The following is a 12,953-nucleotide window of genomic DNA, read 5'->3' on the forward strand; positions in this document are numbered from 1 at the left end:
CTTGGTGAACTCTTCAGCCTTCCCTCTGATTTAGCTCACCCACAGCATGCCCCGTTTGCCTGTCCCAAGAGGCTCAGGCTTTGGAGGAGACTTGTGTAAGGAGATGGCAGGGACATATGCACTGTCCCTGGGCCAGCCAGGGCACCTCCTGGAGGCTCTGGCCAGGAGCCTAAGCATTAGGAGTTCAGTCCCACTGCGGCACCCCAAAGTCCATTAGTAAATGTGCACTTCTTTTTTTCTGTGTGCATTTCTGTTTAGAGAGAATCATGAGAGTGAAGCAAATCCTCTGCCCAGTGGAAGAGGGGGTTCCTGGGATGCCGTTTATTTTGAATAATCTACAGAAAGTCAAAGGAAGTTGTATGTTAGGAGTTATGTCATGAATTTAAGATGTAGTGTCCCATCTGCTTTAGTTCGGATGCTGAATGGAAAGGAATGAAGTGTAATTTGTCAGGCTCTTGTGTAACTGCTGTGTTGCCATTAAAAGAATATGATCTTACAAAAGAGGTAGGATGCTAAATCCAGTGAAGTAATTAAGCTACTCATCTAATTGAAAGTTCTATGATTTATTGAGCCATAAACCCCAATTCTTTCCACTTACTGACCAGGACCTACGAGACATGCTATTGCCTGATGGATTCTCATTTCCAGCTGGGCAATATGCTCCGTAAAAACAGTGTTAAAAATGTCACCAAGGAAGGCATCCTTCATACTAGGCAAGTGATTTAGTCCCATCTGAAGTCTGCAGCACATGAGAGTTATTCCTGCAAAGGACCACAGGATCCTATAATGGATGTATGGGCTGGCACCTGTGGGAACAGACCTCCTCGGGCTAGGAGGTGGAGGCCAGAGGTGTTCAGCAGATGGTTTGTAGGGGTCATAGGGGAGGCTGAGGTACAACCACCTGCTCACACAGCAGTTGGTAAGGTACAAATGCTTCTGCTGGTCATCAAAGCTTGGCATCACGCTGGTGGGACAAAGGCAGTTTGTTCCTGGAGGGTGCATGGGATGGCTGTCCAGCCCTAGGGCACTGGTGACAGAGGTGCTCCTGGTCACACATGGACAGCATTGCCACCCTCTCCCCCAGGACCAAGGAGCTCATCCTTCACCAGGGAGTGATTTCTTCAAAACATTGCCCTGCTGGCATATGGGATGGCTTTCCTTTCCTCTCTGCCCATCTGCTGTTCCTGGCTCCAGAGGGGTCTGATCCTGGAAGTGTGTGCAGCGTCATGGTCACGCCACCCTGGGTTCTCCAGCCCTTCCTTGCAACTCTACTGGGAGTGGTCAGGAGGTCTCCTCAGCACTACCTCCATCTTTTTGTCTTTGCATATTTATTTATTTTTTTGACACTTCAGCCCTCACCCCTTTATTCCCTGGGACTGCCCGGTGCCTCTGTAGCTCCTGGCTCCACTGAAGGGCGCTTGGTCTGGGTAGAGTGGGCTGATGCTCCTCCCTGAGGGAGCAATGGTGAGAGCCATGGCCAGAAGCCTGTTCCAGGAAAAGCGGGACCAGGGTGAGCAAAGATGACTGATGTCAGGATATTTCCAGCCTCCAAATATTTTTAGCTTGGGGTTTTCCTGAGCTGGATATAATGTGTCTGGAATTGTAATGACAGATGTTGCTTGTTTGGGTAGGTGGATGTGAAAGGTTGCGTACTGTTTTATGTTGCTTGAAAACTCACCTGTGAGTGTCAGAGTCCAGATAGAGCTTACACAATGAGTGGGAGAAAATGGAAATAGAGGAAAATTAAAGCAGCTGAGAGTCAAGTGATGATACGCAATATCCTTCTCTTGTCCATTCATCTGGACAGCAAGCCTCTGGATTTCTGTATTCCACCTGATCATAAATGCAATAAGCCCATGAAACCTCACAGCATCCTCAGTCTTTGGTTAATGCAGTGCTTCTGGAAAGCTGTTCTTTGTACTTTTTTCCCCTGTCAATTAGGAATTTCTTAGGCCATCTCTTCTTTAACCTGTACCAATTGCCTTAATTGACTTCCGCCTTAATTGGTAACAAATCATTTCCACAGAGCCCTTGTAATTCTTTTAAATCAATCAGTTCAGCCTTCCTGCGGGACTGCGTGTGAGCTGCCAAGCAGGGCTGCAGGAGCTGGGCAAAAGGTGCTGGTGCCTGCCCTGGCTGCGTGTGCTCCGGCTTCTGCGATGTCCCCGGCAGCCAGGCAGGGATGAGCGCTGTGACTGCTGTACAAACCTTTGCTTGCGCCCATGTGGGCTTAGAAATACATGATGGCATGGGTGCAGAGTCCTGCCTCAGTCTTTTGCTGTCTCTTGCTTTGCACTTTTGTTTATGGGAGCTCAGCCACACTGATGGGGGTGGGGGGGGCGCTGAGCAGGGTAGACCCTCCACAGAGAAGTGGGCACTGTGGAGCCAGTTGCCAGCGCCACGAGAGTACAGAGGCAGCAGGGCAGACAATGGAGACAAGGGAGAAAGAGTGTGGTTTTTCTGACCAGCCTGTTTTCATGTCTCTGGAATGGCCACAGTGAGGGCTGTGCAGTGCTGCCCTTGCTTACCCTGGCACGGGAAACTCACCTGATGCCCTCATGTTGCTCTTTCCAGCCCCAGAGTCTTGTAACACTGATGCTGGCCAATGCTGTTATATTACTGTTGCTCACGTTAGTTGAGGGTTGATGCTGGTTTCCAAAGCCACAGGGTCCTTGTGTGGTCCCTGGTGCCTCAGGCAAGGTCTGCTGATGGCTTGGAGGCTGAGACTAACTTGGTTTTGGTGGTTGATTTGCACTCCCTGCTGTAAGTGAGATCTTTCTGTTGATATTGACCCTGGCCTGTTGCTTCTGGGGAGCACCTGCAGCCATGCTGGCTGGGAAGATCGAGACAGCTTATAGTCCAAACAGTGTGGTGATGAAGGAGTCTGAGGATGGTGATGGAAAATGCCTCTAGACTGGGGGACCTGCCAGGGAAAAATGTCTTTCAGTGCAGTTTGCAAAGTTCAGGCTGCTTAGCTTATCTTAAAGCAGACTGAGAGCTGATTTAGTTGGAGGGAAGTGCTTCCACAGTGGTGGGGATTAACTGCTGGAAAAGTCCAAGAAAAGTGGCAGATGCTCTAAACTAACATCTTCAAACGAAGATTAATGCTTCTCTGAAAGGTGTCTTGGCCAAAGAAGCTATTTGGCTCAATACAGGGCAAACTGGTAAAAACAGAAAAGCCTGTGCTATATTGGAAATGAGACAGTGTGATCTACTGGTGCCTTCCAGCATAAATTTCTAGGAGCCTGTGAAAGAGCATCTCACATCAGTGTTCAAAACCATTAGCTGGCTGGCCTCTGGTTGGTGCCACGTAGGTGGCTGAGTTCACCCTTGTCATTGTTTTTCCTCAGACACTGAAGTCACACCCAGTACAGAATACCTTTAAATAATGGCAAGAAGATAATGCAATGTATGACAAAGTCGGGTGTGAAATCCCTATGCACACTATAAATCAAGGAAAAAGGCTTTTGGAACAACACCGGTCCCTTTGATGTACTTGTGGGGTGTGTAATTAGCTGTAAAAGGAGTATTATTTGATCTTCAGTGTTGAAAAATCACAATTTGTTTTCCTATGTGTGCATATGAATATACTTAGAGCATTTCTTTGTGCTAGCTTTTCTGAAAGCTACAGCTGACCTCCTAGAACACCCAGACAAAAAACCTGGGGCTGCACATACACAAATGGAAAGATCCTTTGTTCCTGAGAGAGGTTCTGCTTTGGTGTGATGAACAGGAGAGCTGGGTTTGGCAGGTAATGGAGGCATTCGACGCCAGCACCCAGCCTGCTCTGTAGCAGACCTGTCCCTGCAGCAGTTCAGCCCTTTGGGGTGTTCCCGTGTGGGGCACCGCACTGGGACATCAGCCCGGGGCAGAGCCCTGTGGCTGAGCATGGTGGTCTTGCCCCTTGGAGATGTGTGAAGCTCAGCTGGGGGGGTGAGCACATGGTTGAGAGAGAAAACTCTGTGGGTTTTCCTGCCTCTCCCAAAGTGGGGTGAAATCCTCTGTAACTGGCCAAACCAGGGGTCCCTGGGGAAGCTCCGTGGTGGCTGCAGCAGGTGGGATCGTGGGGTTCAGCTGGGAAGAGCCCAGCCCCGGATGTGTCCCCCTTGGAGCATCTGAAATACCAGCTGCAGGGCAAACCATTATGGGTAATAAAGTTAGCTGATGTGTGAGACTGGGGTTTACTCATGCCTGGTGTCACTGGCTTCTCTGCCACTTCCTTATTTATTCCATTTCTGAAGCAATTACACCAGCTTAGCGTGTTCACACTGGCTGGGTGCTGCTGGCGCCTTCCCCTGTGTTGGGGTGTACGAGGTCCCAGCTCGCATTACCAGCGGCTGTGCGGGGTTAGTCATGCTCCTCCAGCACTGCTAGGCGTGTTTCGGCTGGATGCTCTCCTCCCAGCCCCTTAACTCTTTACTTGGCAGGGAGCTGGGAGCTCAGGGGATGGCAGCTCCGGGTGCCGATGGCTCAGGGGCTGCCTGATTTCTTCCTGCCCCTGTGGCCTGGGGTAAAGACAGCAGGATGCTGTGTGCGCCCCATGGTCCCCAAGCCAAGTGAGGCGGAGGGTGCTGTGCAAAAAGTAGGCTGTGCTGGGCAGGGTGCTCCCACGGGGGAGAAAGGCTGTGCCGTGACCTGGATCAGCAGACCACCCAGACCACTTGGAGGCATTCTCAAGCACAAGCAGCCCTGAGATACAGGAGGGTGGGCTTCTGGCTCTGGGCTTGCCCGGGCTGAAGGCACCATGCCCTGGCCCCAGGGCTGAGTGTTCAGCAGCCACCTCCAGCCCCATATGGCCCCAGCTCCCCTCTCCCTCCTGCCTCTGCTGAGCAGACCAAAAGCTGTGGCAAAGCAAGGCTTGAGCTGGAAATCTGGCATAACATGGGACTTTTTCTTTCCCTGTTTCAAAGTGCTTAAGCTTGTCATCGCCTTAGATGGAATCCCTGCATCCTCTCCTGCAGAGCCCTGCTCGCTGAACTCCATGGCCACCCAGGAGAGCACAGATGAGGATGATCCCTGGGTCCTCCCAGGTGCTGCCTCCTGTTTGATGCCCAATGTGCTGCCTGGGCTCAGGGCTTGTTGGGCAGCAGGGTCCTCTGGGCAGCCCTCCAGCTGCTGGGGGCTTGGTGGCATAATTTCACCTGCAATGGTGATGAAAGTTTTGGGGCTTGCAGCTGAAAGCATCCTCAACTCTTCTTGCCTTGTCTGTAGGCAGAACTGAATAATTTGAAGGGAGTTTGCTACGAGGAGGAGAAATGTCCCACACCTTCCATCTTGCGGAGCTGTCTGCCTCCATAGCCAGTGAAATTTCTTGTGTGAGTTGTCTAGATTGCCGCCACTGCATCCAGTTTCCTTGGAAAATGCTTTGAAAAGGAGTCGGGAAGGACCTCCCTGATTAGAGGAGCAGCCCTCGACCAGCTTTCCATGAGGTCTGCTTTGGCACCCAGCAGCCTCCCGACAAAGCATGGATATCCTTTGAAGGGGAAGGGAGGCCTCTCCCTCCCCATTGCAGGGATGACTTACAATATCAAAATAACTGGCAACAGAAAGGTTTGAGAAAACAATCCCTCCAAAGTATTTTCTTCACCACAGCTGGAGCAGTCCCCAGCAGGAGCCTCCACTCTCGCAGGAGTCAAAGGCAGGGGCAGGGGCCAGACTGGAAGCTGCGCTCCTGGCCAGCAATAATACAGATGGAAATGCCAAGAGCAGCTTTGCAGTCCTGCTGCCATGAGGTGTGACGGAGAGTCCGGAAAGATGAATAATCACCTCTTAAAGGACTTTGCTTCTGCAAACTGGAGGAGATGCAGCCCCTCAGAACAGACACCCAGCCCTGCTGGGGTGCCCTGTCCTGCCTGGGGTGCGTTGCTGGGGCTCAGGACATGGTGGGCAGGTACTTCAGGGGCCTCAGGAGGATCTCTCAGCTATTGGAGGTGACAAATGAGCTTTCTGCTGGATGCCGAATCACTGCTCTGTGACCTTTGATGATGGCCGTGTATTGCATCCTGCTATGTCCTTTCCAAAGCTGAGGAGGAAAGCCCAGCACCGTCCTATTTGCAATACAATTACTGTGTGTGCCCTCTTAAAAAGCTTTCCTGCTTCAGCAGCACTTTAAATCCAAGAGACAATCAGAGTTTGACTTGGCTGAGTTACAAGGGCCATTTCCTTTCTGATTAGCCCCGTTGTCGCTCAGCTTCCCTTCCTTTCCATCCATATCTGTGGTCATGGAAGTCCCTGTCTGAGATCTTTTAGGGTGTTTTGTGCAGCTTGTAGAAATCTGGTAGATGGAGTGCAGGACCTGAGCAGCAATAAGTGTTTGTTGTCATCATCCTGCTAAATATCTGGCAGGTTTCAAAGACCTGCCACATCTGCCTTTGTGTGGTGGAAAGTGGTCTCCAAGAGAGTTTCCCAAGGATCAGGGCATTCAGATGCAGCTTCTGAGGATGAGGATGACTGCTGGATGCAGCCACAGACAGATTTGGAACCAGCCCTCGGCTGAAGCCTTGGGGTGGTCAGCTCTGTCTGCCAGTGCTGCTTTGCCATAGTTAAGTTTGCATTTGTGAGATTCTAGGACCATTTCCAGTATAAAATCAAACAGAACACTTGCAAGATAAGCTTTGTCTTTACAACTGCTCTGCCATCTCCTAGTCTGGATTACCTACTCCCACTCTGTCCTTGAAAAACCAGAGAGGACCAGAGGAACACGGATTCCCTGATGTGCATGCTCAGCGGTTCCAGAGCTGAGCAAGGCCAGCACTGTGCACCCTGCGCTGGATGGGGACCAGGCTGCAGCCACCTGCCTTGCTCCCGAGGAGCGGGCATGTCTCTGCTGCCCTGCGTGTGCTGCGAGGGGTCTCATCTCCTCAGGCTCTGGCTGTAGGCAGTGAGGACAGATGGACTTCTCCAGGGCAAGGTCCAAACCCAACCTTCTTCTACGTGGGTCCATTGGCTCCCAGGTGATGCTCCCTGCCATGCTGGACACGCTGCAGAAACTGCGACAGGCGCGATGTGTGGTGTGAGCCAGGGGCACGGGACGGCCTGGGACTAAGGAACCAGCGCAGATGGTGGGGCTTGGCTTGGGTTCACACTTGCTCTTCAGTTCACCTTTAAACCCAGATTTTGCAAACAGCTACTAGCACATGCTGCAGGACAGTGGGGACGTGGCAGTTTGGGCTCGTGGGGCTTTGCATCTCCGCAGCCTGACTTGTGGTGCAAAGTGTTTGGCAAGTGGAGGCCTGGGAGGAAAGAGTAATTAATGTGGAAAGCTGGAGGGATGCACGAACTAAATAAGCCCTCTGCTTTACTCATCTCTTTTTTTTCCTTTTTTTTTGAGCATTGCTCCTGCTGATGGATGAAAGGGCAGGCCCACAAACCTCCCCCAGCCCTGGGGAGGGGATTTGCTGCTGAAGTGCAGGGCTTTTCAGTTTTCTAAAGGACTGCAGCAATGCCTGTCTAAGGAAGGTAAATGGCGATTCAGGAGTTGGGGTGGGGAGAGTCTTAAAGGGCTGGGGAGCAAGTCCTTGACAAAGTGTTTTGACGAGTTTTTCCGCATTCTGGTGGTGCAGAAGGAGCTTTCCTGGGGCAGACTCTGTGTATCAGTAGACTCTGTGGATGTGGAATTATGGTTCTCTCCCGCTGCCAAATGCAGGGAGAACCAGCCAGCACCCTGTGCTGTACTCCCTGCGCCACCACTACTCCTCATGGGGCAAGGGCTGGCTTCAGCTTTGGCTTGGCTGGCCTGGTGTGTGCAGCTGGTCCAGGAGCTGCCAACACGCAGATCCCTGCTCGGGGACAGCACTGGGCACCGTGTGCCGCGGGAACTGGCTCTGCCTCCAGAAGGTGAGCTTGGTCAATGCTGCTCTTGGTGCCAGGGCCATGGCTGGTGGCAGGGTGTTGCGGCTCAGGCTGATGCTGGCAATGGCATGTGGATTGCTTCTCCCAGCTCCTTCTGCTGACAGCTGGCCAAGCAGATTGATGGTGCTGGCTCAAGTGATGAGAAGGGGAAAAGCTCATGTGCTGGTCCTGTCACAGAAACTGCCTCCAGATCCCCCAGACTTCAGTGCACTGCACACACCGGGTGAGAAAGGGTGCTGCAGCACACTGTGGTGTGATGGTTAGGGACAAGCCTTGCTTACCCCGATGCAGGGCTTGAGGGAGCCTTGCTGCAGCTGCCCCAGCACGGGACTGCAGCTCAGCCTGGGATGCTGCAGGAGCAGGACGGTGGAAGTTGCTGATGGTATCAAGGCCTGGAAGAAACAATTCGTGATAAGGCAAGTCCTGACCTGAACTTGTCCCCAGCAATTTCAGCAAGAAGGGAGCGAACCTGCTCGGTGGTGTGAGAAACCTCAGCTAACTTCCTTGTTTAGTTTTCCCACAGCCCTGTGCTTCCTGCTCACCCCGGCACTGGAAGGACCAAGATAGCATCGGGGGGGGGGGCCGTACTGGTGGGATTTCTGTCCGGGCAGCAGCAGGACGTGCCAGCCATCCCCCGGGGCGTCCCATGAGCATGGGAAGGGCTTGGGGAGGCTGCTCCGGAGCCGAGGAGGTGACCCTCTCCCTGGGGTTATGTTTGGGATCAGATCCTGGCCAGATGATAAACCCGAGTGAGGGACACAGGATACCTGGGGGGGAGGACTGCTGCTCTGGATATAGGAGTTAATTTTCAGGACGATGCTCCCTGCCCAGCGGGAGGGTGTGCGGTGCCTCTGCGGACTGAGATTACTGGAGGGGAAAAGGGTGGGACGCAAGTCTGGCTCTTCCTCCCCCTCCCCAGGTCACGGGCTGTAAATTGGCGCAGCCTTTCTGGGCATAAGGAAAAATACCAGTAGCCTGCCAAGCAAAACAATAGGTCTTTCCACTGTTGAGCCACGTCCAGACAGTCTGGGCCTGTGTCCAGCTCTGAGCTGGCGCTCGGCTCAGCCTCCTCTTGCTGGAGCTTTAATAGGAGAGAAAGGAGAAGCAACAGAGAGTAATGAAACAGAGGAATGTCTGTGACATTTTTCTAAAAAGGAAAAATGTGGAGTTTCCAGTCAAACCGAAAGACTTATTGGGTTCGCTGGAAGGCTAAGTCCAGCTCCTTAGGACAAACTGCTAGATAAGGAAAACAATTTAGTCCCAAGTAATATTCACTTCAGGATGGCTTGGGCTCCGCCAGGATCTGTTTTGACTGCACCACATTCATTGATTTTCTTCCCAGCTCTTCAGCAAACGTGGTCCTGCCGGCCCCCTTGGGAGAGCTGGGATGGGCGGCTGTGCCCTGCACCACAGCTGCCAGCATGGGACCCCCAGGAGCTGCCACAGATCACTGCCAGCACAGAACCCCCTGAAAAAAACCAGCACAGCCTCTGCTGGGTGAGGGAGGGGAGGCAGGAGGTGCTCCAGAGCCTCTGCCGAAAGCACTGGCCCGGTGTGGTTTGGTGTGTGCACCACAGAGCAGCAGACGCTGTTGGGGAGAGCAACTGAATGGCACTGGGGGTCCGGGCGCTGCCTGAGGCAGGGCAAGGAAAGCAAGCTGGTGTCCCGCTGGAGGCCGGAAAGGTGACAGCTTAGACCATGGCAAATGACAGCGAATATATGTGGGAAATTCTGGAAGAGAAGCAGCTTCCTCCAGTTAAAATGTGAGTCACTTGTACGATGCAAAATGTCACCTTTTCCTCATGAAGTGGAGGATGTGGGGACACCCCCATTCCCGGCACCTGCTGCTGTCCCCAGCTGACAGAATTGGTGTTTGGAGTAATGGTAATTAATCTGCGGAGTGTGGTGTTTGCTGGCTCCCTGTACATCGGCACAGAGCAGGGATCTGCTGCTCCTGGACAGCCAGCAGCACTTACCACCCTGTGCTGGGGGAGAGGGGTGGGAAAGCTGTGCCTTCATAAAGAACAAGGAAAGCTGTACCCGAGGTACTGGTGCAAATAAAAACAGGACTTCTGGCAGAGTGAATAACTGCACCTTCAGGACAGAGAAGAGCCTCAGGATTCTGGGGTAAAGAGCTTATTTCCCTTTTGCCAGGCTGCCCTGCTGCTCCCTTCTGCATGGCTCCTGGCCTGCCCTGGGACCGCTGGCACTGATGCTGCTGGTGGGGAGCTTGGGGCAAGAGGAGCAGGGTTTGATCCAGCCTGATAGCTTCTGTAGAGGTTATATTCTTAAAATAGTTTTCCATCCATACTGTTAACCTCATTTGCACTGGCTGAAGTAGTGCAGCAGGGCTCTGGGAAGGCAAAAAGTCTCGAGCTGCGTTAGACCTGTGAGTAAGTAACAGGACCACTAAAACTGGGGGTTTATGAGTGCAAAGTACTGGATGCTGCTCAGAGCCTGCTGCCTTCGCACCACGGGGTCCCCTGAGTGTTTTGCCTTTCTGGGTTGGTTGCTTGCTGCAGCCGTGCAGTATCTCCCCAGCACAGTTGCCTGTGCTCTGGGCTTGGCACTACCCCAGCTGCCCCGCGATCTCTGACCTGGCAGCCACCGCCTTGACTGGCCAAAAGCCACAGGCATCTGGGAAGACTATCGATCACCTATGATCGACTAATAAGTTGGATTTTATAGCACACTCACCAGATTAGTGCAAGGTTCGCTGTGGTTCTATATATTTTATTTAGGATCTGGCTGCTGGCAGGTTTTCCCTGCTGTTAACCATTCTGGGGCTATTTTATACTGTTTTACAGCTGTGTCTGGCACACTGTGCTGTGCTGGAGCGGGGCACACGGAGTGAGCAAGTCCCACACCCTGGGGAGATTCCGTCGGCTCAGGAAAGCAGAGGGCAGCCCAGGAGCAGAAACTCAGGAGTTCCTTGCAGAAACAAACTGTTAACTACAGCAATGGTTGGACATCAGGCACGCTTTCCATGCTGATCTGACAGCGCTGTGCAAAGTGGGGACAGGTAGTTCTTGATGGGGAAAAACGTATGAATAATCCAGTAGGATCAAATTATGGGACTGGTTAGGAAGCATAATGCAGCTGGTGCTGTGTATTTCAATTTTTTTGAAGGCGTTTGACATTTTGCCCAGAGAACCTGTAGCTAATAGCACATATTATGTGGATTAAGAATTGGCTTAATGACAGCTTTCAAAGTATGGTCATTAATGGCAGTGTCGCTTCCCGCAGTGTTCCCAAGGAGCATTCTGACATGATTTAATATGTGATTTAACAACAGTGATGATAAAAACCTTTGCTGGTAGCATCTGCAGATGACATGCAGATCGGTGTTGTTGTAAACAGTGAGGGCAGAGCTGTGAATCTCTTGGTTCAATGGTCACAAGCCATCGCGATGCATCACCAAGGAGCTAAATGCAAGGTTAACCCCCACAAAAGTGAAGTGGGGATCCCCCACCCCTGGGGACGGGATGTTACCACAAAGCTCTGAGTCACCAAAAAGTGTGGGGTCATGTCAGCTGTCTGCCTGTGGACACTTGCCACAGGGCTGCCTCCCAGCGCAGGCAGGAGGGTGACACCGGAGAGGTGGTGGGCAAGGGCATGGGCAGGGGCTTGGTGGTGACTGGGGCTCTGCCCTGGCTCTGTGCTGGGTCCAGCTGCCACTGGGGGGGGTCTTGGGCCAGAGCCTGGTGTTGCTGCTGTGGGGGCCAGGCACCGCTCCCCTCTGTTTTTGCTCTTGGGGAGGTATTGCTGCTCGGTTTGGTGTGCTGGGTGTCCCCAAGGGGGCTGGAGCTGGGGGTGGGTATCTGGCCTCGGGGGAAGCCCTGTCAGACTGGGGGGGCTTAGGACAAGGAACCCTACTTCAGCCTGGCTTCAGAGACGGGCTATGGCTGCAGGCTCCCATGGGGCTCCCCAGACCCGCTGCCCACCCCTTCCCCCAGGGGCGTCTGCACCTTTCATTCCCCAGTTCCAAGGCAGCCCCCTTCCCGCAGGCTCCTGGCTACCCGAGTCTTGCCGCGCTTCCCAGGGCAGGGCTCAGCCGTCGCCTGTGCCAGCAGCCCAGGCTGTTGGGAGCAAGGGACTCAGGCTCAGACTGAGGATGTGTCTGAGGAAAGGCTGTGTCTTCCTTTGTTATCGCTTTTGTTCATGATTCCTTCTTGCCAGCACTTGTATTTGCAAATCATTTTCTTGCTGACAAATGGATGCACATCACCAACACCCCGCAAACAAGACATGGATGCAGATAAGAGCCAGTACCCTGTGCAGAGACACTGATTCCCTGATACCAGCCTTTCCGTGCACCAGACCCTTCCTTTTCACAAGGCAATTGCTCAAGCCAATGATTACTCCGCCCACATCACTCCTGCCCACATCAGCACTTGTTTCAGAACACCCAGCATGAGAAACAGCACTTGCACCACAGGAGGAACTGGAGCTGGGGTAGTGCTGGCATTGCAGGCTTCAGTCTCTGTAAACACAGGCTGTGTGGGTGCTCTGCCCTGACCAAACGTGACTGTGGGTGTTTGGTATATACTTCCCCACCTCTCACAATCATCCCTCCCTGTCTTGGGCTGTACTCTGGATTTGTATGGTATTTAGATGAAGCTTCCCAACATGTGGCTGAATTTTTGGATTGTATTCCACTACAAACGTGACTCCTTTGCCAGTCAAGGATGGTGAAATTCTCAGTATTTCCAAAGCCTGGACAATGTACATAGGTAAAACACTTGCCTTTTGCAGTATGAGCTCCCTAGTGCAGGGGGAAGCATTTTCTGTGCATTCTCACCCGTGCCCCTTGGATGGAGAAGAGGGTCTGAAGCTGGATCCCTGCCTCCATCCTAGGTGTCCCTTGTTGCCTGCAGCGGAGTAGAGCAGGGCTAGCTTCAGAGTCTCCATCAGCTGGAGGGCCGGAGAAGATCTAAGTATGACAATATTCCCTCTGAGGGCAATTACTCTCAACAGGCAACAGCTACAGCACAAATTCTGGCACCTCAGACCCTGCTCTTCCTCCCCGGGTTGCTTGGAGAGTTTGTCTGAAGCAGAAAGTGAACTCCCTTGCTGGAAGCCCATGTAGCCTCAGTGATAGC

At 52.7% G+C, this 12,953-nt stretch overlaps 1 protein-coding gene across 2 annotated transcripts in view; it reads left to right on the forward strand.

Moving 5' to 3' along the window:
• Nucleotides 1-12,953, forward strand: part of MN1 (MN1 proto-oncogene, transcriptional regulator) — a 290,178-nt gene that overhangs the window by 132,363 nt on the left and 144,862 nt on the right. The gene's annotated exons all lie outside the window — the stretch shown is intronic.

This window comes from Falco punctatus (genome assembly GCF_963210335.1).
Source record: "Falco punctatus genome assembly, chromosome: 1".
In the NCBI taxonomy this organism is placed as follows: Eukaryota; Metazoa; Chordata; class Aves; order Falconiformes; family Falconidae; genus Falco; species Falco punctatus.